This window comes from Chrysemys picta, chromosome 1 (assembly GCF_011386835.1).
Source record: "Chrysemys picta bellii isolate R12L10 chromosome 1, ASM1138683v2, whole genome shotgun sequence".
NCBI lineage: Eukaryota > Metazoa > Chordata > Testudines > Emydidae > Chrysemys > Chrysemys picta.
In genome coordinates this window covers 292,222,459-292,248,796 of record NC_088791.1, presented here as the reverse complement: position 1 = coordinate 292,248,796, position 26,338 = coordinate 292,222,459, and the positions used below count along the sequence as shown (strand labels likewise).

Genomic DNA, 26,338 nt, shown 5'->3' with positions numbered 1-26,338 from the left:
ATGAGCTGCAGGGCCGTAGCAGCTCATTTCCTGGCTGGAAATAAGAGGGGTGAAGATGGGTGCACCTATCTGTCCAAATGTGCGCCAAGCACTGTATGTACTGGACCTGGGAGAGAGAATCTGAGATTCTGAACCCTAAGTGTTAAGGGGACTGTTGGCCACTTACTAAAACTTAGTGAGGGGACTTTTGGTTGGCTAGCTCCCAGTACCAAAAGAAAGGGGAAGACTCAATGGGAAATCAGGACCCTGAGACTGACAGTTCCCAGGAACAATGGGGAGAGGCTAATGATTCAGGCCAGCCTGATTGACAGAGTGGGCAGGCTAATGAGGGAGTCAGGAGGTTCTATTCTCTGTATGAGCTGGAACTGCCTGGGCCAGAGTGGGGCTGAGCTGAGCTGGGGAGCAGAGCTGCACCGGTTAGAGAGAACCAGAGAAGAATCCCCGGGAACAGGTCAGTGCTGGGAGCAGAGCCACAGAAGCAGCCCAGAGAGATCTGTGCTGGGAGGAGAGCTGCAGCAACCAGAACCAGAGGGGCCAGAAAAGCAGCCCAGAGCAGCAGCAGCAGCAGCATTGGGACTGGAGCTGGAGCAGTCCGGAGCCAGGTGTGGTGAGTAGCTTTGGAGAGTGAGGGGGGACTCTGAGGAGCGGGCCCAGCTAAGGGAGATGCTCCCTGGCAGGCCAGACTTGGAGGGGAATCATAATCCTGATGGCCTGATGCTGAGAAGAAGGGTCTTGCCACCTAGCGCCTAAAGGCGTGGCCATTGCCAGAGCAAGTGTCTGACTCGCAGCATACCAGCAGCACAGCCAGGGCCTGGGCAGGAGGCCTGGGACATGTGAGGAACAGACTGTGCACTTCCCTTACATCCCAGAGACTGCTGTTTGTGATGTCCCCGTGCCACAGAGCAGGGTTATGTATTTTCCTTTAACCTTTCCCATTTTTCCTTATTTATCTTGCTGTTTAATCAATTGTATTTGCTTGAACTATATGTAATGATCAGTGGGTCAGGGAAGCATCCAGAGCAGAGCAAACACCCTGGAGTGGGGACACCCTAGCTCCTGTTCTAAGTGACTACAACAAGGGTGGGGATTGAGCCCCCCATGAATCCTGGGCCCAGCCTTGTTTGGGTTATGAGGACTCTGCCAAACAGGAAAGTTGAAGGGGAGCTCTTGAGGTCAGGCAGGCTTCTGGGTAAAGGAAGTGGGAGCGAGGACTCAGATCCTTTTGCTAGCCCATTTCACCAGGGTAATTTATAAGCCAGGAACATTCCCCACAATAGCAGGAACGTTCCCCCACTTACATAAGGTAACAGGTAAAGGGATCAGGTGAGAAGAGGCCCAGGGAACACAGCAGCAACTAACTGAAGGGAGCTGTTTGTGACTGCTGTTTATATGGTCCCTGGATTGGAACCCAGAGTAGTGGGTGGGCCTGGGTTCCCCCATGGGCTGCTAGTAAACTGACCTAAGCCCTGAGAAGGGGACAAGGCTCCTTTAGAAGCCCAAGCAAAGGGGCCCAGAGATGGGGCTGGTGACCCTGGTGAGGGCAGACAGTCTGGTGAACTCTTTGCTACCCCAGAAGGGGTTCATTTTTGACTGTCTGACTTGGCTGGAGGGCTGAGTCACTGAAGACTTACCTAGTGAGATTGGCAACCTGGGGTGTGTGTGCCAGGAATGGAAAAAGATTGCAATACCACACTCAACTGCCAGGAGGTGAGCACCCCTGTGACACTGCTGCTATAGCTATACAGTCATAAAACACTGGCTAAGTGTGTTTTGTCTGCCACTTGGTTGGACAGAAGATAAGAGTATACTTCGCCTGATACAATTTATTTTATTAACTCAAGTGGTAGAGCCCTGTTCTCTGCTACTAAAGGTTCTAGGTTCAATTGTCACTTGACAACTTGTATCAGGAGTCATTAAACATGCATCTCTGATTCATTGATAAACAAATCTGTGGTTTTGTATCAGTTTATTTCAGTTACATGTCTAAAACATTCATTTGGGTAAAGGAGTATACCCAGGCATGACTCTGTCCTTATTTCCCATTTTAATTCACGCTTCCTGTTTGTCTCCACTGTCTGTAATAATAGAAAAATCATTTACCCTGAACTTTCCTACCCATGCTTCAAGTTCAACTCTAATGAAAACCTCATTCATGGTTATATTTTGATTTTATTGCCTCTGTGACAGTGTCAAGGGCTAGCACTCTGACCACTATTAATACTGATTAGGTTCCCCTGGAGAAGGCCTAATTGGACAGGTGTACCCGATTACCTGGACAGATAGGGGCTAATGAGTCAATAAGCCAATCAGCCCATTAACAGGAAAGCTGTATAAAAGCTGAGTAGAGACACCTCACTCTTCTCCTTTTGGTGAAGGGGTTAGAAAACTGAAATACAGTGTAAAGGTGTGGAAATACTAATGTGCATCAGTGGAGGGATTAAAACACTGTGAGTCCTGCACTTAGGACGGAAGAATCGCATGCACTGCTACAGACTAGGGACCGAATGGCTAGGTAGCAGTTCTGCAGAAAAGGACCTAGGGGTCACAGTGGACGAGAAGCTGGATATGAGTCAACAGTGTGCTCTTGTTGCCAAGAAGGCTAACGGCATTTTGGGCTGTATAAGTAGGGGCATTGCCAGCAGATTGAGGAACGTGATTAGGGGTCTGGAACACATGACTTATGAGGAGAGGCTGAGGGAACTGGGATTGTTTAGTCTCCAGAAGAGAAGAATGAGGGGGGATTTGATAGCAGCCTTCAACTACCTGAAGGGGGGTTCCAAAGAGGATGGAGCTCGGCTGTTCTCAGTGGTGGCAGATGACAGAACAAGGAGCAATGGTCTCAAGTTGCAGTGGGGGAAGTCCAGGTTGGATATCAGGAAAAACTATTTCACTAGGAGGGTGGTGAAACACTGGAATGCGTTACCTAGGGAGGTGGTGGAGTCTCCTTCCTTGGAGGTTTTTAAGGCCCGGCTTGACAAAGCCCTGGCTGGGATGATTTAGCTGGGAATTGGTCCTGCTTTGAGCAGGGGGTTGGACTAGATGACCTCTTGAGGTCCCTTCCAACTCTGATATTCTATGATTCTATGACTGTGAATAAACTAGATGGCAGCGTTCACAGGCAAGAAGGCCTCAGAGCACTCTGTCTGTGGAAGAAGTGGGGATGTGGCATGATGCCCCAACACAGCCCCAAGTTTCAACTGTCCAGATTCCAGTCTGTGCAGAACGTTCCTGATGCTCCTTTTCACACTACCCTATTTCCAAACATCTCTTCTGTCTCCCTGTTCAGTGCAGAAACTGGATCAAAATGGATGACTGTGTGCCAGTTCCATAAAGCAGACATCAAGGTGATCCAGGAAGAGAGTTAGAAACTCTGGTGGAACAAAGCAGACTTTAAGCTGTCCCTAAGGGGTATTTCTGAGTGGCCAGAGCTGGCAGAGAGCTTATGCACTCCTATGTGAGTGGGATTTTGGGGGACTAGGCCTATCTGAGTACCTGAAGGAAAAGAGTTAACTCTGGTTTTAGTGTTCTGTTCTAATTTGGAGGATGATATGAATTTGATGATAAAAGGCTTGGGAATTCTTTCCAGCACACTATTTGTATTGTTGTAGTGCTTAAAGGCCACAGTCATGGTTCAGGGCCCCACTGTATTAGGCATTGTACAAACCATAACAAAAAGCAGCTCACAATCCAAGTTCAGTACACGCAACAGGTGAATAGAACAAACAGAGTACAAGGAAACAATGAGACAATACTAGGCAGCCTGATAAGTAGTGGTCAAAGAATACCAGCTGCCTAACTATGATTAAGTTTTTCTTTTCTTTTCTTTTTTTTTTTTTTTTTGGTAGTCATCATGGCAGAGGAGAGTTTAAAGGTATACAAAGTGGATTTGAAGGAGGACAATGATTTGGCCATTGTTTACAGGTATCTCTTGCCATGTATAAGAGGCACACCTCCTATTTCTGTGAATGCATTCAAATTCCCCCCCCTATTTCTCTTTCCTTTATTGCTAATGTCAGCTGGATACCACCATCCTATTTGGTCACGATATAGATTTTTGGGATAGTTAAATAATTAGGTGCACAACTAAACTAGGAATCAGATCTATACGGCTGAGCATACAACATTTGCCTGTGGAGTGACAGCAGGGCCATTTGTTCCCTGTTCAGCTAGCCGCCACCCTCTCCTTATTTCAGAAGTCTCCTAAAAGCCCTCTTCTTCCACATGGCTCAAAGCGAGTTAACATTAAATAAATAATCAATACATGTATTGGAACTAGGAGATGCACACACCAAAACTAAGTAACTGATCTTATCACTGTAATTCTTGTCCTCCCTGACACTTCCTCTGTGTGTTATGCATTCATTGTCACATGGCCCAATCCCACTAACACACACAAGAGTAACTTCACTCATGTGAGTACTCCTATGGATATCAAGGGGTCAGTTAGTAGTGCGTGAACATGCACAGTCAAGCTCTTAGACTTCTGAGGGCAAAAGCCTGTGCTATTTGCTTTGTAATGCTCTTAGTACATTTTAAGTGCTGTATAAATAACAGTCAGACCTTTAATTCTACCATCACCCGAAGCCAATGTCAGAGATGGAGAAAGGAATTGTAAAGGGAAAGAATAACATCCCAGGTATAGATGAAAGCTCTATAATCCCACTTAGGCTATCTTAAGGAACATTAATCGGTTTAACGTATTAAGACAGTGAAAGCAATCCCCTTGGTCAGGATAGTGAGAGAAAACCTAAGACAGTGTGCTGGGTCACTCCCTGTAGTAAGAACAAAAATAAATAAATATCTTTTTCAATTTTACAAATATATTCAGATCAATTCAGGGAGGTGTGACAGGGTATACCAGACACTTTGAGGCCCTCTGGAAGGCCCTCCAGTCCTGCCACACCCTGTCCCAGAGAGGAGCAGAAGAGAAGTCCTCCAAGCAGCCTAGAGTGGTTGTGGCGAAGCAGCCAATGAGGGAGGTCACAGGGAATTGCCAATCTGGAGCCAGCAGGTTCACATAAAAGTTGCTGCAGGGCCAAAGTCACTCAGTTCATTGCTGGAGCTAGAGGAGTGTACCTGGCTGGCTGAGGGAGCTATGGGACCCTGGACAGAGCAGTGCTGGCACGGACTGGGGGAGGGGGGTGGCGGCGGCATCATCATCATCATGAGAAGGATCTTCACGCTGACTGCTGAGAGTCAACCAAAACAAGGCCCTGAGATAAGGGTGAAGAATGTGTTGAGGCTGTGGGGAAATGGCCTAGGGAAGTGTAGAAGCAATGCAGTTTAGTTAAAGGGATGTGGCAGATGGCTGCTATCTACAAGGTCCCTGGGCTAGGACCTGGAGTAGTAGATAGGGCTGGGTTCCCCTCCCCTTCTCCATGTTAGTCACTGGGGAAGTGGCCTGGACCTTGATGCACCCCAAAAGGGGAACTGAGTTCTTTTAGTGGCCTAGTTGAGGAGCTGGGGCCAGAAAGGCCCAGATAGTGAGGACATTGCCTCCAGGGGGGAAACTCTGGAGTAGGGCTTGATACCAGGGCTGAGACCATTGATAGACTGCAGGACTACTTAAGGACCTAAGCCCAAGGAGGGCTACAGGGAGAGAAAGTGCAGGCACACACACTCTGCTAAGAGGGTGCTCACCAGATTTGAGTGCCAACCTCTTACAGGAAGGAATCTTGATTTGAGAAATCTGTAAATGTCATGGATATTCAAAGCCAATTCTGGTTTAAATGTTCGAAAAACAGAACAAAACAAGCAATCCAACCCTGAATGTAAAACAATCTGTACTAACCCTTCTGTGTGCTGCCTTAATCAAACTTCCTTTGCAATGAAAACTTGCGCATTGTTTCACTTGTCATAAAATTGACTCTTCCTTGATGAATTATCTGATTAAAATTATATAGTGAGCTACTTTACATTGTAGAAAAAGGGTGAAAGGATCCTAAACTTCAGACTAAACCAAAAAAGTGTTGTTGTTTCTTTTATTTATTTAAACATTCCATGCACCTTCTTTTAGAAGCTGCCCTCAGTTAGTTACAGTAATATTACTAACTTTCAGTTTACATTGTTTCACCTGAACATAACGAAGCAGAAAAAATAAGTACAGAAATGAGTATGGTTTGTCTTTGCTTAGTTAGTGAATGAGAGTGCTGTATTAATCAAAATATTGAGGGAATTTTAATCAATTCAGTTTCCCCTGAGGTGCTGTATTAAATACTCTTTATCCAGAAAGAGTGCAGATTGTACTTGGCTCCAGTGATGGACTTTACAAGAGTTGAATTTCAAATATGTTCAAGGTCTCTCTTTAGAAGCAAATCCTGGCATGTCCTCATAGGGTTTTTTGTCCCCCCCGTCCCATTTTTCAAAGATAATTAATTCATAGTCTATTTTGTAAATACAGGTTTAATTAATTTTCAGTTTAAATTCCTGGAAAAAATATACCCCCCACTTCAAATGGCCCTGCTCTCGTTAATTTATATTCAGTGCAAAAGAATACATTAATACAACATTGTTTGGGATTTCAAACAGGAAATTCAGAACAAATTTAACTCCACCCTTTTGTGCATGCCTACTATAAGAAGATTTTTACATTCCAAGTTCATATAGATATGTCATATAGACTGTAATGGCTCTTCCTGCAGGTGACAGAGCAAGAGGCACAAGTGTGTTTCTTTTATTTTATTTGGAGTGACAGGGTTGAGGGGTTGGGCAGCGGAGTATGAACTCTCTTCTGCATTGTAATGCCGACCAGGAACACATGCTAAAGGGGTTCTCATCAGCTACTCCCTAAAGCAGGGGTCGGCAACCTTTCAGAAGTGGTGTGCTGAGTCTTCATTTATTCACTCTAATTTAAGGTTTCGCGTGCCAGTCATACATTTTAATGTTTTTAGAAGGTCTCTTTCTATAAGTCTATAATATATAACTAAACTATTGTTGTATGTAAAGTAAATAAGTTTTTTAAAATGTTTAAGAAGCTTCATTTTAAAAAAAATTAAATGCAGAGCCCTCCGGACCGGTGGCCAGGACCCGGGCCATGTGACTGCCACTGAAAAACAGCTTGCGTGCCGGCTTCGGCATGCGTGCCGCAGGTTGCCTACCCCTGCCCTAAAGCAAGGATTTTGGATATTACATTGCCGAAATGGAAGCTGGGTATTCACCTAACCCTCCATCCTGGGCTAATTTTTTTTTTTTTTACCATGTGTCACCAGCAGCCCTACCCTGTGGCCAGCTAGGAGGGCTGACAATTTTTAATGAAATTAATGCCTGTAGAGAGGCAAGCATTCAGGAATAATACAATACATATTCTGTTCCTCTGGGTTTGTGTAACCTCCATATTGCTCTCAGGCCTACTGGCCTATGTTGCAAATTCTAAGGCTAAACCAAAACTAAGTTTTGTACATTGTTCTTCTATATTAGCTCCTCCACTACCTTTTTAAATGTTAAATTAACTTTGTGACACTTCATCCTGTATCAATGGAATCAGGATTAAGCCCATATTAAAAAAAATCATATTCACTGAATACATTTTATTGAAGCATCTTTCCAATCTGCATCTGTTCTCAGTGACTAATAGACTAAAAGTCACAAGAAAAGCTATCTTAAGCAACTTTCACATTATGAAAGCAGTTAAATCCCTTTCCTCACCTGCCACAAGTACAGTAGTTTAATCTTTTGTTAACTGCAGCGCAGCTGTTACCCTAACAGCTTTACAGGCACCTTTGTGGCTGCCTTGTCAGCTTGTTATTCACTTAACTGGGCAAAGAACCCAAATATTAGTATCACACAAATGTTGTTTTTTTAAGCTTCTTGCCACAAGACTGCTGCTAAACCATATCTCAGAGCTCAGTAGCAAAATTTAAGATGGTATTCAATGAGCATAATGATGGAATCAAATGTATGTAGGAGATCACTGACACACTATATTAAAGTAACTAGACTCATTTCTAAAAATGTCCAAAAAACTTGGAGAAAGGAAAGAAGCCAACGGAATTATATACTGTATTTTCTGGCGTATAAGACTACTTTTTAACCCAGGAAAATCTTCTCAAAAGTCGGGGGTCGTCTTATACGCCGGGTGTCGTCTTATAGGGCGGGTGCTGAAACTTCCGAGCCGGACTGGAGAATCTGCGGTCGCCGCATATGGTGGGGGGAGCTCAAAAACGGCCGCGGCCGCATCCCCGCCCGATGACGAGGTGAGGGGGCGCCTCACCGGGAAGGTGTAAGTGAAGGGCGGAGCAAGCTGCAGGCGTCCGGGACGCCCGGGGTATGGAAAAAAGAGAGAGAGCGGCGCTGTGCCCAGAAAAACACGCCTCTTTCACCTGTCTGGCCCGCCCTTGTATCCTATTACCGTACCTCCTTCTCTGCCTCTCAGATCTCGCTCCTGAGGACTGCAGTGAAGCGGTGCAGGCGCGCATGTGCGAGATCTGAGAGGCAGAGAAGGAGGTAATAGGATACAAGGGCGGGCCAGACGGGTGAAAGAGGCGTGTTTGCGCTACCGCTCTGATAGTCTTGGAGACAGGGAGGGCTGGGCAGGCAGGGAGAGCTGACCAATCCAAGCAGGCTTTGTATACAACAACCAGCCAATCGCCGGTAAGGTACATCGCTTGCCGTGATTGGCTGGTTGTTGTATACTGGGTACCACATACAGTACAGCACCAGTACATACAGTACAGTATACAAATGTCCAACAGTCAAAACCCCATCATGGCTCCACCAGCAAGAAGAAAGAAATATGAAGCCAGTTTCAAACTTAAAGTTGTAAACTTAGCCATGGAACATAATAACTGCGCTGCTGCAAGACAATATGGAGTAACAGAAAAGATGGTTCGGGACTGGAAAGCAAATGAAAAAGCATTAAAGAGTATGCCAAGGGGTAAGTGTGCATTAAGAAGAGGCACTCCACATTGGCCAGAACTTGAAAAACATGTAGCAGACATGGTGAATGAGCATCGCCAAAACGGTTATGTAGTGACACGAAATAAAATACATTTGTTTGCACTTCAGTGGGCCAAATCTAACCCAGATCACAGCAACAGATTTAAGGCCACTGTATCCTGGTGTACTAGATTCATGGGAAGGCATAATATGGTACTGAGGCAAAAGATGAAAATTGCCCCCAAATTACCTACAGATCTTGATAGCAAAGTAAATAGTTTCCATCGATACGTAATACAACAGCGCACTAAACATGGCTATGCGTTAAGTAGTATTGGAAATATGGATGAAACTCCAATGAATTTTGATATGGTTGGAAATAAAACTGTCCATCAAAAAGGTGAAAAAACAATTTTAATTAAAACAACAGGACATGAGAAGTCCAGTTTTACAGTGGTACTAGGATGCACAGCTGATGGCGCCAAACTGAGACCAATGATTATTTTTAAAAGAAAAACAATGCCGAAATTCAAGTTCCCTGTTGGTTGTTTTGTACATGTGAATGAAAAAGGCTGGATGGATGAAGAAGGGGTAAAGCTATGGCTTGATAATGTATGGAGCAGGCGACCAGGTGGACTTATTCAAAAATGTAGTCTACTGGTGTGGGATATGTTCAGGGCTCATTTAACTCCCAGCACCAAGCAAATGCTTGCAAGACTAAACACAGATGTGGCAGTTATTCCTGCAGGATTGACATCGTTGGTACAGCCACTGGATGTGTGCCTAAACAAGCCATTTAAAGATCGCATTCGAGAACAGTGGAGTGAATGGATGGTTAGCGGCGAAAAGTCATTCACAAAAGGAGGAAACATGCGTGCTCCACAGTTGGATGTTTTGTGCAAGTTTGTCATAAAAGCCTGGAATGATATTGATGCAGAAACAGTAATCAAGTCTTTCAAGAAGTGTGGCATATCAAATTCATTAGATGGTATGGAGGACGACTACTTGTGGCAAGATGAAGAGGAAGCCGAAGCTGAGACCACACCATCTGATACGGAATTCGATCCATACGATGACTGCCTTACAAATGTATCACAGGATGTCATTGATGTACTTATGATATCAGATGACGAAAAGGAGGATTTTGAAGGCTTTTAAAGGGAAACTGTCACGCCAGCAAAACCTGTAAAAATACCGTAGCTTGCAGTTATGATGGGCGTTGCTAACTCGCCAGGGACTTGCCCGGCACTTGCTCTCTCTTGTTTGTTATCTTCCTCCTATCATCATCAGTTCCAGTTTGGTTGACAGCTTAGAAAACAAACAGCATGGCAGCTCCCATGGGTTTATTGTCTTATCCTTCCTTTCAGCTTTAGAGTGAATTAGGAAAAGTTTAATCCACTTGCACTGTTTTATGTTTACATGTTTGATGACAAACAGCCTTATGTTTATAAGTGACAGTTTTCCTGCTAACTACCTGCATGTCATAAGCATTTGAATTAAAATTACCATATTGAAATCAAATCTGATGTTTTTTTTAATTTTTTTTTTGGTGTGCGTTGGAAGAGGGGTAGTCTTATACGGCGAGTATATCCCAAACTCTATATTTTAACTGGAAAAGTTGGGGGTCGTCTTATACGCCCAGTCGTCTTATACGCCGGAAAATACGGTAATTCATCTCTAAAATAATTCTAGTGTATGAAATGTGTATTCAAGAATCACAAAACACCCACTTAAACAAATGCTTAAACTTTATAATAAGCAAATTAAAGGTTTGCAAGGACTGTGATCCAGCTCCCACTGAAGTTAATGGAAATCTTACCATTTTGCCACTGAAAGCAGTGGGAGCAAGACTAGGCCTCAGAACCACTAAGATCTGGTAGCAAACTTCAAGACATCTCACTTAATCTGCTAGGAAGCATTTCTCAAAATGTTGTTCTGTACAGCTGCACCCAGACTAAATTTATATACAATAAACTACATTAAAATAGCATGAAAGTTGCAAGTCAAGCACTCAAAAGTTAGTAAATGCCACAGTTAAGGTTGTCCATTCAACCCCTTGTGCCTATGCATTACAATGGCCTCTCTTTACATGATCACATACTCTTCTTTCCCCTCCCCCAGTTCCTAACTCTGATGTAATGCACAGGATGGGCGGTACTCACTTCAGTGCATAGCCATATGCCTTATTTACTGCACACTATTCAAACCCCGCTGAATTGTTAGTTTCCTCAGGGACTTTTCTATGGTGCTCAACACGACAGAATCTGAGGGTACGTCTATACTTACCTCCGGGTCCGGCGGTAAGCAGTCGATCTTCTGGGATCGATTTATCGCGTCTTGTCTAGACGCGATAAATCGATCCTGGAAGTGCTCGCCGTCAACGCCGGTACTCCTACTCCGCGAGAGGAGTACGCGTAGTCGACGGGGGAGCCTGCCTGCCGCATGTGGACCCACGGTAAGTTCGAACTAAGATACTTCGACTTCAGCTACATTATTCACGTAGCTGAAGTTGCGTATCTTAGTTCGAAGTGGGGGGTTAGTGTGGACCAGCCCTAAGTGCTTCAAAAACCTTATTTTTATTTCATTTTCACAGCAACCCTGTGAGGGAAAGCAGTAAAATTATTCCCATTTTACAGCTGGAGAACTAACAAAAATTAATGTCAAATGTAACCTAATTTTGGATGCCCAATGTGAGATGCTGAGGACTTGATTTTTTTTCAGCATACTTACCATTTTATAGCACTCTGTGTTCAAAGCACAGCTCTCGTTGCCTTCAGGTGCAGAAGTAGTGAGCACTCCCTCCTACAACTCAAACCCTATGGTATCCAGTCAGGCACCCAGAAAATGAGGAATACTCAATTAGTGGCCACCTGGAAAAAGGTCTGTGTAAATGACTTGCCCAGCATCCCACAGGAAGAGGCAGTGATAGATGCCTCCCAGGAAAACTGGATTCTGACTGCCTAAAGCACAAGTCCTTCCTTTCTCTCCCTGAAATCTGCTGCCTCATTCACTATCCACCTGCCATCCCTTGCAACAAATGAGGCAGGAGTCCTACAGCCTCATTAATTACAAAGCCCTGATTCATTCCTTGAGCATGGTCCATCCTATGCACTGAATGAGGCATGGCTCCTTTGTAAAAGCAGTGAGTGATTGTGTAATTAAACTGTCATAATAGATATGACAAAGGGTGCCAAATTAAGAATACGCAGGAAAACTTAATTCTGGGATTTCCTAGATTTTGCATCCTTAACATTTTCATCTAGCATTTTATATGTAGTTTCTGAAATGCAAAACAAACAGGGTGGATAAAAACAAATTCCATGATGCTGAATCATGTTGACTCCCACCTGGTTCATCACTGGAGTTAGAATCTTTAGATCAACATCACAGTCCTCTGCCACTTGAACTAATAGAGTAGGTGATAGCAGTAGTAGGTTGTCATCCTCTCTGTGGACAAGTCACTAGAGTGAGCTGAGGTGCCCTCTTTGCCAGTAGGTTTCACAGCTATTTGATGACAGCAGAGGACTGTTGAGACTCAGGAATCCTTAGTTCTGTTCCAGGTTCTGGGAGGGGAGTGTATTCTAGTGGTTACAGATGCTTCTGTCCCCCCACACCTGTTCTTGCCTTGTTTCCTTAATCCCCCAGGCCTCTACATCCCAGAGCCCCACTACCTTGGATCCACATCCTTGTTTCTAACCCCATTCCCTCTGGGACCTTTGTCCCACTACCTCACCCCCAAGTTAATTCCTCACCCCTCTGCATTCCGCTCAGCCTGCTTGCTTCCTCCTCCTTACTGCCTGGGAGCCAGCAGAACACAAGAGACAGTCTCCCTTTTCTGGTACTGTGCCAGCTGCCACAGTGGCCCCTGGCTGCTAGGAGGAGCAACTGCAGGGAAAATCTTGCTCAGCCCTTGCAGTCCTGGACTGGAGTATGCGAAGACTTGGAAGGATTAGATTTTTAACGGTAAATGTCGGTAATCATCTATTTCACCATAGATGAAGTATTTCCATAGAAAATTATCAAAATTTACAGGTAGGCAAAACAAGATAAATGCAGCTTAAGACCTTTAGTTTAGGCATATTTACTTTGTATTTTGACATGTGACAACTTGTTTGTTATAAAACTTTAACTCTTTGAATCTCAGCACCTGTCATTAAATAATTGTCTGACTGCCCAACAATTTCACACAACTGAAAATTTAAATCAATTAAAATAAAATGCTTAAACCCTATAATTTTGCTGTAAAAATTTAAATTGATAAATGTTTATTTTTAAGTGATAAAAATAAAAAATTCTGCCAAGCCTAAGTATGCTCAATTTTTAATGGCAAAAAAGCACATTAACACAGAGTTATGGTTGCTTGGTGGTATGTCATCCCCTTGCAGAACGCTGAGTTGAGCAAAACTCAAATTTCTGAAAACCAGGAAATGAACAATTAAGGTTGCCCATGTAACCTTAACTCTTTCAGCAATGCCCCACAAGGTAAGTCCCATTTACACACATACCTTTTCTCTGCTATCCCCACAGTTGCTGAAATGTACAAGCTCTTTACTTCCTACAGTCCATTCGCTCTCATCCACTGGATTCCATCTAACACTACAATTGTACATTTCTTAAATACCATTCTCGATTTGGATCTCTTAAAGATTTAGTGGGTCCAATGCACTTTGTTGAGTAAAACTTGCCAGAGTGAGACCATTTTGACCTGTTTCATATCAATAGTTTAAGCTCTAGCTCTGAGCAAAAAACAAAACCCCAATTAATCAAAGCTAGAAACTTTTTGAAAAATGGCAATCTTTTCAGGGCTTTTATCTCTACAACCCCTACACCAAATGACCCCAAATGGGTTATGGGTCACTAACCCTATGTTATTTCTGCCTGAAGCACACCAAATTTCAAAAGAATACAACTAGTCATGTTGACTTTAAAGGTTGACCTTTAAGTCCTCTAAACAGAAGTTGTGATGCAACCTTAACTACAGTGGCATTGCTATGCTACTGTAATACAGACAATTGTTAGAGGATTTAACTACCAAAAACTCTAACAAATCTCTATTGACCATGTGAAAAGTATGATTTTCAGAGGCTCATAACTCAGTCAAATTTAAGCAGACTTTCACAAGGGTAGCAAAAAACACTCCTGCCATTAAGATAAATCCTCTGCCAAATTTCAAATCCTTGCTCAAAAGCATTGAGGCACTAGAATTTATTAATGTTCAGTGATCTCTAATGGTCCCATGTATTGGTGATGTAACTTGGCCACAGGCTGGGGGGGGGACAAGAGATTTTTGAATTGATCTCCAGATCTTGTCCCCAATAGCTAGTTTAGGTGTGGCTTGATGGCCTTTATCGGAATACTTCTTGTAGAGCTTTTTAGCTGCTTATAGGTGCTCTATGAACTCTTGTACATAATGCAGATGGGTGACCAGGTCCACTGTTGGAGTGACCGAGGAGCTCGTAGGCAGCCCTGTGTGGAAGTGAGGGTGGAAACATTGGCATAAAATAGGCTCTGCTGAGAGGAGGCCTGGATCATGTTGCTATAAGCAAATTTGGCATATGGGAGCAAGGAGATCCAGTCATCCTGGTGGTAATTCAGAAGCACTGCAGGTACTGTTGGATAATCTGGTTCACCTGCTCTGACTGTCGGTTGGTCTGTGGATGATATACAGAGGAAGTAAGGCATTCTATACCCAAGAGTTAAAATAGTTCTTGCCAGAAGAAGGAGATAAACTATGAGCCTCAGTCCAATAATGCCCCACAGTAGTAGTCCATAGAGCCGGAACACAGGTTCGTGAAAGAGACCAGTGGCTTCCAGGGTGGCAGGAACCATGATAGAGGGGAATAAAATGTGCTATCTTGGTCAAGAGATCAACAGTGACCAACACAACTATACATCCACAGGAGCAGAGTAGTTCTCTTTTGAAATACAGGGACATAGTAGATTAAGGCTAAAAAAGGGTGGGTAGGAGCTGAAGAAGACTGAATGCCCTTTCATGAGAGTTCTTGGTCTTGGAACACAGATCACAGGAGTCAATGTATTTCCTGACACAGGAGTGTATATCTGGCCACCAGAAATTTTGCAAAACCAAGTTCCTGGTTTTAGTTCAGCCAAAATGGCAGTGAGCTGGGAGTCATGACTTAATCCAAGAGCTTTGCGTCTCAGCCGGCCGAATGGAACATAAATGCAGTCTCCATGGTAGAGAATTCCATCATACAACCAAAACTCTGAACCAATCTGCCTACATCACTCAAGGTCTCACAGGCCTGATGGCAAAGTGCTTATGAGGCAGAAGGAATTGAATGAGTGACATTAGGTCCCTGTCTGCTGTTCCAAGAGTGAAGTTGGATGGCTAAGGATGGCTGAACGTGGTGTTGTGCATGACTCAGCAAGTTCATCCCTGCAGAACAGGCATCTGCCTTCCTGTTTCTTGCACCTGGGCAGTATGTAACAATTAAATCAAATTGGGTGAAGAAAATAGACCAACGAGTCTGGCACTGGTTTAGGTTTTGGGCTGTACAAAGGTATGCCAGGTTTTTGTGGTCTGTAAGGATCTGAACTGGAAATTGGGCTCCTTCAAGGAGATGATGCCATTCCTCCAAGCCTCCTTGTCTCAGATGTCATAGTTCCACTCACCCAGGCTTAGTTTTCTGGAGTAGAAGGCATAATGGTGGACTTGGTTACAGGGTCCTACTTATTGGTAGAAGACAGTTCCTATAGTGAAGTTTGATGCATTGGCCTCATGACGAAAACCTTGTTAGGGTCAGGATGGACAAGGAGGGGAGCAGTAGTAAAAGTCTTCTTCAGCTGGTTAAAGGCAGATTAGGTCTCTGGACCAGATAAATTGTCTCCCCTTTCAAAGGAGTGCTGTAATGAGAGCTACCAGGTGGGAAAGCCTCTTGATGAAATGCCAATAGAAATTGGCCAAACTCAGTTATGATTTTACCCCATGCATGTCACTTGGAGCAGACCACTAAGAGATGGCAGACACTTTGTGGGGTTCCATAGTTAACCCACCTGGGGATAATATACACCCAAGAAACTTGAACATGCTATGATCAAATTTGAATTTCTCTAATTTACCATAGAGGTGGCTCTGGTTAAGCCTCTCCAGAACAAGGTGTACATGTTGATTATGAAGGACCTGGTTCTCAGAAAAAGATGTCATCTAGCTAGATCACTAGAAACTGGTCCAACGTGTCCCTAAATGTGGTGTTGATAAAGTGCTGAAAGGTTGTGGGAGCATTATATAGCCCAAAGGGCATCATTAGTATCTGAAATGCTTGTCCTGGGTGTGGCATGCCATCTTCCATTTATCCCCTGCCAAGATATGGAATAGGTTGTAGGCCCCACAAAGGTCCAGCTTGGTGAAAATCCTTGTGGAATGAAGTCTCTCAAAGCTCATTAATGAGGCAAAGGGTATCTGTTCCAAGCTTGATAGTCCATGCAAGGGCACAGGGAGCCATCCTTCTTAGACACAAAGAAAATGGGTTCCTGCTGGGGAGCTGGATAGGCAGACTGGATTAATCTCTTTTTCAGATTCTATCCAACACAGGCTCCAATATGGAGTAAATGTGGCCAAATGAAATCTGGGCCCCTGGCTGGAGGTCTATGTGGCAGTCACAGCAATGATGGGGTGGCAGGGAGAGGAGAGGGGGAAGTATGTCTGACTTCCTCTTGCCATAAATATCTGCAAGGTACTGGTGTTTTACCAACCTTGTTTGGGTAGCCAATATCTGGGGTTTCACAGTCCATCCCTGCTGTTCTGGTGCCCCCAGAGGGGCAGTGTGTCCTTGGGGTTGAACTGCACATTGCTTCTAATTTGAACCCAAGTTTGAGGAGGCAGGACTGTTTGTGTCAGAATGATGAGCAGAACTGAAACTTGCCAGCCTTCCAGAGGATATATAGGTCACGGGTGGAAAGACAGGTGACCTTGAGGATGACCAGAGAATGTGGGGAATGTACCAGATCGAACTGAAGGGTTTCATGGTGTCCCTGAAGAGGTGATTTGTAAGCTTGCCATCTCACGCATGACAGAATTCCAAGAGAGGAGAGATCTGTCAATGGATTCAACCAGGTGAGAGAGAGAGAGCCTTGTACTGCATCTGAATTCTGTGACCTGGAGAAAAATCTGAGTCCATAAAACAACTGGATGCACCAGAGTCTATTAGTACTGTCAAGTTGACCTCTGACATGGCCAAATGTCTCAAAGTAGAAGGTTGATTGGCTGCTGCTAGGGTACTGGTGGACAGGTGCGGAGGCCGTTTGCAGTCTTGAGGGGAAGATGCTGAGCCCCCTCTATTTCCTGACTGAGGTGCAGACCACCTCTTCCTGTTCAGCAATAGGCCAGAAGTTGGCCTGGTGTCCAGCATCAGAGAGACAAGGCCAGGCTATGTCACCTTTCATGGGTTTGGTATGTGTGCATGTGGAGAAGGTTACTGGAGGTCAGCAGACCAGGATTGGGGAAGCAGGTATGGGTTGAGTGGTTCTTTCTTTCCTGGTGATCTGATAGCCAGTCATCAATCTTAATACATGGGTTAATAAATGCATCCAGGCTGACTGGGGATATTTGTGATAGCTCGTCCATGGTGTCATCATTCAAGCTGAGCTGGAAGTGATAGCACTGAGCAGATTCATCCATTTGTTGTCCACCACAAAGGTGCTGAAAACCTGCAGCATAGCTGGCTACCAGCCAGGGTCCAGAGTGTGGCCTCAGTTGTGCATGTATTGTACAGGTCATCAAAAGATTACTGATATGGCATGGACAAACTCCTCAAACTGACCCAGGAGAGGATGAGACTAGGAAGGCTAGGAGCAGGGCAGGCATAGGAGAGATCACAGCTGCAGGCATGTAAGTTGAGCAGCCAGGGACCAGTGGTTACTGTTTGACCAGTCTGGCTGATAAGACAAAGAAACTTATCAGGCAGCCCTAATGTGGCTCAGCTGTGCTCACAGGCAGTCTGAGACCAGGCAGGTGCAACTGCAAGTCCTCATTCCTGACATGCAGCTCCCCATCTAGCATACTGGCTTTTTGTGGATTGCATTCTTAGTGCGTGTCTCTTCAAATTCACCATATAGGCTGCCTATCTGCCCACCCCAGGCTTTGTTGATAGCAATGTTGTTCCTGTGATTTTTTCTAGGTGTCTAAAAGTTAGGCATTGCTATGCTGAGCGTCATAGCACTTAAATCCCTATGTATCCAGACCATATTGATCACTATCCTACTGATCAGCTTGCATTGTCAAGACTATATGTGTAATGAAAGGGCTAGGACCTGATCCTGCAATAGCTTCCATGCAGGTAGAGTCCTGCATCTACATGGAACCCTACAGAAGCTAATGGGAGCCTGCTGGCATGAAAGCTGTTGCAGCTAATCCTAGACACTTATTTAAAATAAATAAAAAATTGGCTTGACATTTCTAGGTCTCCCAAACTGGGAGAGTCATACCAGAACAATGGGGTTTGTAGTCCCCAAAAGGCTGGCTCTAGCCATGGCCCTGACCATGTGGAATAAGCATGGCTTCTGTGGAGACCAAATAGAGAGAAAGCATGCAATGGAACTCTTTCTATTCCCTACTCACTTATACCAACTTTTGGTGCCATCCACATACTTATGGAAAGTGGAACACTGGAACTAAAATGTTCAGAAAGAAGTTTTGTGTTTACAATGACTTCCATTAACTATCTTTAGCTGCTAGGAAATGACCAGTGTAATAAATTAAAAAGCATCATTCTGCAATCACCAGAACAGACAAAAGGAAAAAAACAAAATACCTTGTTATTACCTTGTGTGCTTAAAAAAACCCACAGTATTTATGCCTGCAATAAAATTATCTTCAAAGCAGGCATTTTCAAGCAATCAGATACTGGCTAGGTAAACCCTCAACTCTTCCAGTCAGCCATCAATTGCCAAGAAACTCCTGACCTAGATGTCAGTATTGCTTAAAATTTGATAATGTTCTTAGTTACTTAACTTTCAATTTAGACAAAGGGAATAAAAAAAATCTAAAAAATTCTGAGCAAACACCAAGAAACAATTTTACATAGTGAATGTTTGCTTCTTGAGTAAAGGACTAGTACAAAGAGTTAAACAAACCCTCAACTAATTAGGAGACAATTACATGCTATTCTGGGGAGCAATCATATGCTAAAATACTTTTTGTGGTAGAATAAATAGATTGATTTTTAATCCTAGATTAAAGCATGAATTAAAAAAAAAAAAAGTAAGGCCATGTAACGCCATATAGGACTTAAGAAAAGAGAAACACTAGAGATGGTTACTTGTATCTAAGAGCTTGTCTAAACAGAGCAGTAAAGACTGGGGGAGGTGTAATTTCCAAAGCTCACTAAGGTGTGGCACATTAATTGGTCCATGTAGACCCTGCTGGTACCCACTACAGTAGTACCTCAGAGTTACAATCTGACCAGTCAGCTACACACCTCATTTGGAACTGGAAGTATGCAACCAGGAAGCAGCAGAGAAGGGGTGGTGGAGGGAAAAGGTGAAAATACAGTATTGTATTAAATGTAAACAACTAAAAAAAAAGGAAAGCAGCATTTTTCTTCTGCATAGTAAAGTTTCAAAGTTGTATTAAGTTAATATTCAGTTGTAAACTTTTGAAAGAACAACCATAATGTTTTGTTCATAGTTACAAACATTTTAGAGTTACGAACAACCTGCATTCCTGAGGTGTTCATAACTCTGAGGACATTCAACTGTAAACGTTTCCTAGTGTGCTTTAATATAGCTCTTTTTGAATCAGCACTAAAGTACACTAGGGAACATTCCAAAAAGATTACTCATTACAGAGAGAGAACCCCTGATTTTTGGACATCTACATAAAACTCGAATAAAAAAAAAACAGAATGAAATTAATAAACTAAAAAAAAAAAAAAGCCCTAAAGAACATAACAAAATGGATTTCCTTTTCCATCTTCTGTATATGGCTTTGAAAGATCCTCTACACAAAAGACTACTAGCAAGTAAAGGGTTATTTATCTTTGCATATATGGCAGATGGGTCAATCAGAACATCAGACATTAAATCCTGGCTTCATTGAAGTCAATTAAAGTTTTGCCATTGACTTCAGTGCAGCCAGAATTTTTCATCCCAAGTGTCTGCTCTCTTTATTGAGTGTTAGAATTGACTGGGAACAGGTCAAAGATGATATATTGTTCTTTACAGCTTGCACCTGTATCTAATTAATTTAGTCTGGAGATACAGCTGTGCAGCAAAGTAGCTGACAGCTACTAGAGAGAACAGTCTGGAAGCTGTCAGAGAGCTGCTGTTTGATCTCTCACTCTTTGGAATATCTTTTCTCTGTTTAAAAAGAGTAAAGCATTTTGTTAAGAATCTTCAAGTTCCAAACAGGAATGTATTAGTCTGTTAAGTCTAGGAAATGAAACTATGAAATATGTTTGTTCCTGGTGTTAAATCATCTGTGGAAAACCACCCTGAGCATCTGCTCAATCCTTCCACTCCATCACAGGAGAGAACTACTTAAGGAGTCATTCTTCTAACAGAAGAGGAATGATTGAGTGCAATGTATAGAAAGTAATACAGATGTAGAGCTAAGTTAGTTGTGATTAGCCAGGAAGCAGAAGGAATGCTAAAGCAATAAAAGAAAAAGATTTATAACTACACACACAACCACTGTCGGCATGAATGTAAAGAAATCTCCTGCTTAAAGGTCATTGGATAATAGTGTGTTGTCATAGTATTCATGGTAGTTGCATTCAGCTTTCTATTATATACATTTTTCTTTGAAACTTTCCATGTTTCTTCTTAGCCCAAAGATGGCTTTTTTAAATCTGAGCCGTTTTGAAGATACAAAAATGGAAAAATATATACTTCAGAGCTTAAAAAGACTTTTTTTATATACACAACTCAAATGACTGAACTTTAAATTTCAAACTTTACAGGTATACGTACACAATTAACAATGGGTCTTATACATTCACCGTATGAAACAGTTGCCATTCTTTACTGCACTAGCATCGCACAGTTTTATAGTTGTGCATCTTAATTGTTTCCTGCTCTACAGGGTGGTTTATTATCTGTATTAGTTAGGCCCAGCTCCCTCTTACCAAGGTCAAGTCGTTTTGTACAATTACAGGTGGTAGAGACCACTTCTTAACAAAGCTGATAATCCCAGGTTCTGATTCTGCAAGCGTTTTTACATGTGCTAAACTTTATAAACATGAGCAGTCCCATTGTTACCTCTCTTCCTTGGCCTTTTAGTATACTCTCCTGAGCCTTCCACTCACCTCCATATCATTATCAACACTCATGGCCTGTGCCTTGTTGTGTGTCCTGGGCTCTGGAGCTATCCTCTTATAGGTGGTTGTGCCCCTGCCTATCCCACTCCCCAATTGAACTGTGGCTGTATAATGGCATGTTCTACTTCAGGAATAATTCATGTCTTCTTAGCTTCTCCAGAACCTGATGATGGTTTCAGAGATTCATAAATTTCTCTAAAATTAACTCTTAAATCTTCCAAATATATTTAAATATGAGTTTTAATTGAGGCAAGCTGAATAGAACTTGCACTTTCTAAACCAGGCCAGTTTTGAAATGCAACATTCCAAGAACCTTAGACTTTTTTTTTGAAAGTGTAAAACCTGTTAGTATGCAAACGCCTGTACAGAAGAATGTCAGAATTAAGGACACTACAGGAATGGAGGTTGTCCATAAACCTGAAATGTCTATAATTCTGAACAGACCACAGGTCAGGCTCCAGATTCAGCAGCTGACACTCCAGGCCAGGTTTCAGCAGCAGCTGAGCTCCCTATTCAGTACTGGCATGATTGTGCAAGCTTGTCCCCTGTGTGTGTGTGTGTGTGTGTGTGTGTGTGTGTGTGTGTGAGAGAGAAAATAAGAGTGTCCCCCTTCTGTGGAAGTGGGAATACAAAACAGTGCATCCCCCTCCTGGCGGGGGAGAAGGGGTGAAAGGAGTGCTGCTTCTGCTTTACTAGCTTTGGCTGTCTTGGGCTGGAGCCCCAGCATTTTGGTGTAATTGGCTGCCCCACATGTGGGGGTGGGGACAGGCAACCCAGATGTGCCTATTTTTAAGCTGCAATACAGACACAGTACAGTATTTGCACTTTTTTGTCTCTGCTGCTGACTGTTTACTCCTGGTTTCACATGGTATCCAATTGACTAATCAGTCTGTAACTCTGGTATTCACTCCTTTGAGGTTCTACTGTATGTGCAAAAGGTCTCAGCTGAGCAATCTAAAATTTTGGGTAAATTCTTCTTTGGCTATAGAAAGAGAAGGAATTTCAGCACTGAAACTTTTTTTTTTTTTTTAAAAGGTTGGGGTTTGGGGCAAGAGATCACATCAAATCACACTTACAAGGGCAAACTAGTTAAAACTACCTATGGAGTCATAGCTTCAGAATGTACAGATACACCACATAAATGACTGCTTTTTGAAACCCACAAGGGGTGAGGCAATTCTTGATTTAGTTCTAAGTAGAGCACAGAATCTGGTCCACGAGGTGAATGTATCTGAACTGCTCAGTAATAGCAATCATCATGTAATTTAACATTCTTGTAGGGCAAAGAATACCCAAGAAACCCACCACACTAGCATTTAACTTCAAAAAAGGGGAATTACACAAAAATGAGGAAGCTAGTTAATGAGAAATTAAAAGGAATGGCCCGGCAGGTGAAATGCCTGCAAATGGAGACTATTAAAAAACTCTGTAATAGAAGCTCAAACTAAATGTATATCCCAAATTTAAAAAAGGACACCGTAGTTAAACAGCAGAATAAAATAGTTGTTTAGAGGCCAAAAGGCATCCTTGAAAAAGTGGAAGTCAAATCCTACTGAGAAAAATAGATGGGAGCATAAACTGTGGCAAGTCAAGCATAAAAGTATAAGAAGACAGGCCAAGAAAGAATTTGAAGAGCAATGAGCTACAGCCACACAAATTAAACAAACAAACAAACAAAAAAACAGTTGCTTTTTAAGTACATCCGAAGCAGGAAGCCTGTCAACCAGGCTCTAGAGCCACTGGACGAGCGAAGTGTGAAAGGAGCACTCAAAGAAGTGCATTGGTCTTCCTGCAGAGGGTGAGGGGAGATCCTGAATTTGTCACCTAAAAATAATGGGTCAGGTATGGGGAACTGTTCCAGACTGAGGTGTCAACAGATAAACAGTAATAAGTCAACAGAAACAGATGATATTCACAAAAGAATTGTGAAGAATTCAGATATGAAATTGCAGAACTACTAACTGTGGTATGTAATGTATCAGTCTCTGTACCAGATGACTGGAGGATAGCCAATGTAATGCCTATTTTTACAAAAGGCTCCAGAGGGAATCCTGGCAATTACAGGCTAGTAAGCCTAACTTCAATACCAGGCAGATTGGTTGAAAATATAGTAAAAAACAGAATGATCAGACACACAGATGAACATGATACATTGGGGAAGAATGAGCATGGCTTTTGTAAAGGGAAATCACGCCCCACCTATCTATTAGAATTCTTTGAGGGGGGTCAATAAGCATGTGGACAAGCGTGATCCCCTTGATATAATGTAGTTGGACTTGCAAAAAGCCTTTGACAAGGTTCCTTACCAAAGGCTCGTAAGGGAAGTAGGCAATAATTGGATAAAAGGGACAGTCCTCTCATGGATTAATAACTGGTTCAAAGATAGGAAATAAAGGGTAGGAATAAATGGATAGTTTTTGCAATGGAATGGATAAATAGTGGGGTCCCCTAGGACCTGGAGTGGGAGCTATGCTCTTCAACATATGCATAACTGATCTGGAAAAGGGGTTAAAGAGTGAGGTGGCAAGTTTGCAGACCATACAAAATTACTTATGATAAATCTAAAGCTGATTATAAAGAGTTACAAAAGGATCTCTACAAAGCTAGGTGACTGGATGATAAAATGGCGGATGAAATTCAATGTTGATAAATGCAAAGTAATGCACACTGGAAAACAAAATCGCACTATAGTTACAAAATGATGGGGTCTAAATAAGCTGTTACCACTCAAGAAAGAGATCTTGGAGACATCCTGGATAGTTCTCTGAAATCAGCCACTCAAGGTGCAGTGGCAGACAGAAAAAGTTAACAATGGCAAGAACCATTAGGAAAGTGATAGATAACAAAACATTGTAATGCCACTATATCATTATATCAATGTTCCCTCACCTTGAATACTGTGTGCAGTTTCGGTCACTCCATCTCAAAAGAGATATATTAGAATTGGAAAGGGCATAGAGAAGGCAACAAAAATGATTAAGAGGAGGGAACAGATTCCATACAAGATGAGATTAAAAAGACGGGACTGTTCATCTTAGAAAAGAGATGACTAAGGGCAATATAATAGAGATCTATGAAATCATGAATGATAGGGAGGAAAGCAAATAGAGAAATGCTATTTACCCCCTCATGTAACTCAAGAACAATGAAATTAATAGGCAGCAGGTTTAAACAAAAAAAAAAAAGGAAGTATTTCTTCACAGAACCCATAGTCAACCTGGGAAAATCATTGCCATAGGATGCTGTGAAGGCCAAAAGTATAACATTTCAAAAAAGAATTAAGATAAGTTCATGAATGATAGATCCATCAATGACTGGATTCATTGATTGTTTCAGAGTAGCAGCCGTGTTAGTCTGTATCCGCAAAAAGAACAGAAGTACTTGTGGCACCTTAGAGATTTGTTAGTCTCTCAGGTGCCACAAGTACTCCTGTTCTTTTTGCCATCAATGACTGTTAACCAAAATGGTCAGGAATACAACCCCATGCTCTGGGTGACCCTAAAACTCCAACTGCCAGAAGCCGCGAGTGGACAACAGGGGATGGATCACTCAAAATTGCCCTAGTCTGTTCATGCCCTCTGAAGCATCTGTCAGAGACAGCATACAGGGCTAGCTGAACCATTGAGTTGTCCCAGTATGACTTTTCTTATGTCCAGTGAGGAAGTTCATGTTGCTTTGAGATCTTGAGCTTTTGCATTTCTTGACTTTTAATGTCTTTAAATTTGCAAACTTAACATTATCGGTACATAGTGTTTTGCATGTAATATCTAAACATTATCTGTACATGAAGTGCAAGAGGAATCATAACTATATTTATCCACAAACACTGCATTCTAAGTGAATAAATGACAAAGGCTAGTCAAACAGAATTAGGTTTATTTTTAAATAAAAAATCAACCAGTACAAAAGTGGAGGTGGTCCAAGGTTTGCCTTTTTGCTCCCAAGACCAGAGGCTTGAACTTCAGATTAGGAACATAACTAGATAGACTATCCTCACAAACTAAAGAAAGAAATAATACATAGATACAGGAAGGCAGAAAAGTGAGACATGCATGTTAAGTTACAAGAAGGCAGAAAAGAAAAAATAATCCAATGATTAGAAGCTCTTGTTCATAAAAGAAATTAGGTCACTGAAGGCTTTTATCTAGGGGAAGAGAATAGAGTGCAAAGATGGGGTGGGGGGTGCTAGGTTACAGAGAGATAAAATGAGGTTAACATCCATGAGCCTGAAGCAACAGTGGAGCTACACTTTTTTTAGTCTTTGCAGGAAAGATAATTTAATTTATAGAACACTCTTCCTTCCGAAGGATCTCATGGAATAATAGAAATTAAAAATGGAAAAAATCTTTTAGGCATCATCTCACTGCACTGTTCCCATCTCACTGGGTGTTCCTTATAGTTTAATTTCTAGTATATTTTAAATATCTCCAATGATGGGCTGTCTCAGGTTCACTTGTACTAGAAAACAAGCCCACCTTAATTTACAACAACATATTGATATTTAACTCAAGATAGCCATCGGGATTTTAAACACTGAAAAACAATTCTTCACTGACTCAACCAAAAAGGTGTGGTCAGAGTGAGGCCCAGGATGAGACCAGGCCTCTTGGGTTAAGACGGGGGACGTGCTTCCTCCCTTATCCCAGCCCCACCCTGAACTGGACCCTAGAAAAAGCAGCCAGCCCTTTTCATCTTACCTGCTGGGCTGTGATTGACTACTATGGAAATGGGGGCATTGTAAGAACCAAGGTAGATAGTTTCATATTTAGTTATTTTATCTCTTTCCTCATAAATTAGTCATTTCTGGCCATATTCATTTGGGCCCCAATCCTGCATTTTGCAGAGCCTGTGTGGAGCCTGATTGCCTGTACACAGTAAATTGCAGGATTAAGGCTTTTGGTCTTCTCCAAATTCCCACCAGTGAGTTCTTCTCTGGTGATGCAATACATGCAAATGGATGCAACATCACACAAACTGTATGCCTCTATGCTCTGTCATGCCTCTGCAACCCAAAATTACATTGACCTTTCTTGGTGTCATATAGAATTGCAAAAATCACCTCTAATTTGCTATTCACAATCATCCCAAACCCTGTTTTGGCATCACTGATTTCCAGGATTCTGGTCTCTCATCAAAAATGTTTCTGATTATTTTTCTGAAGGAATATTAGCTTATATATGCCCCAGTTG

General features: G+C 42.5%; 1 protein-coding gene across 1 annotated transcript in view; it reads left to right on the top strand.

Annotated features, from left to right (window-relative positions):
* Window positions 1–400: 400 nt before the first annotated feature.
* VWA8 (von Willebrand factor A domain containing 8) overlaps window positions 401–26,338 on the top strand; it is a 300,653-nt gene continuing 274,715 nt past the window's right edge. Inside the window, exon 1 of the mRNA XM_065581171.1 lies at window positions 401–607. The gene's annotated coding sequence lies outside the window, so the exon portion shown is untranslated. The remainder of the gene's footprint in view (window positions 608–26,338) is intronic.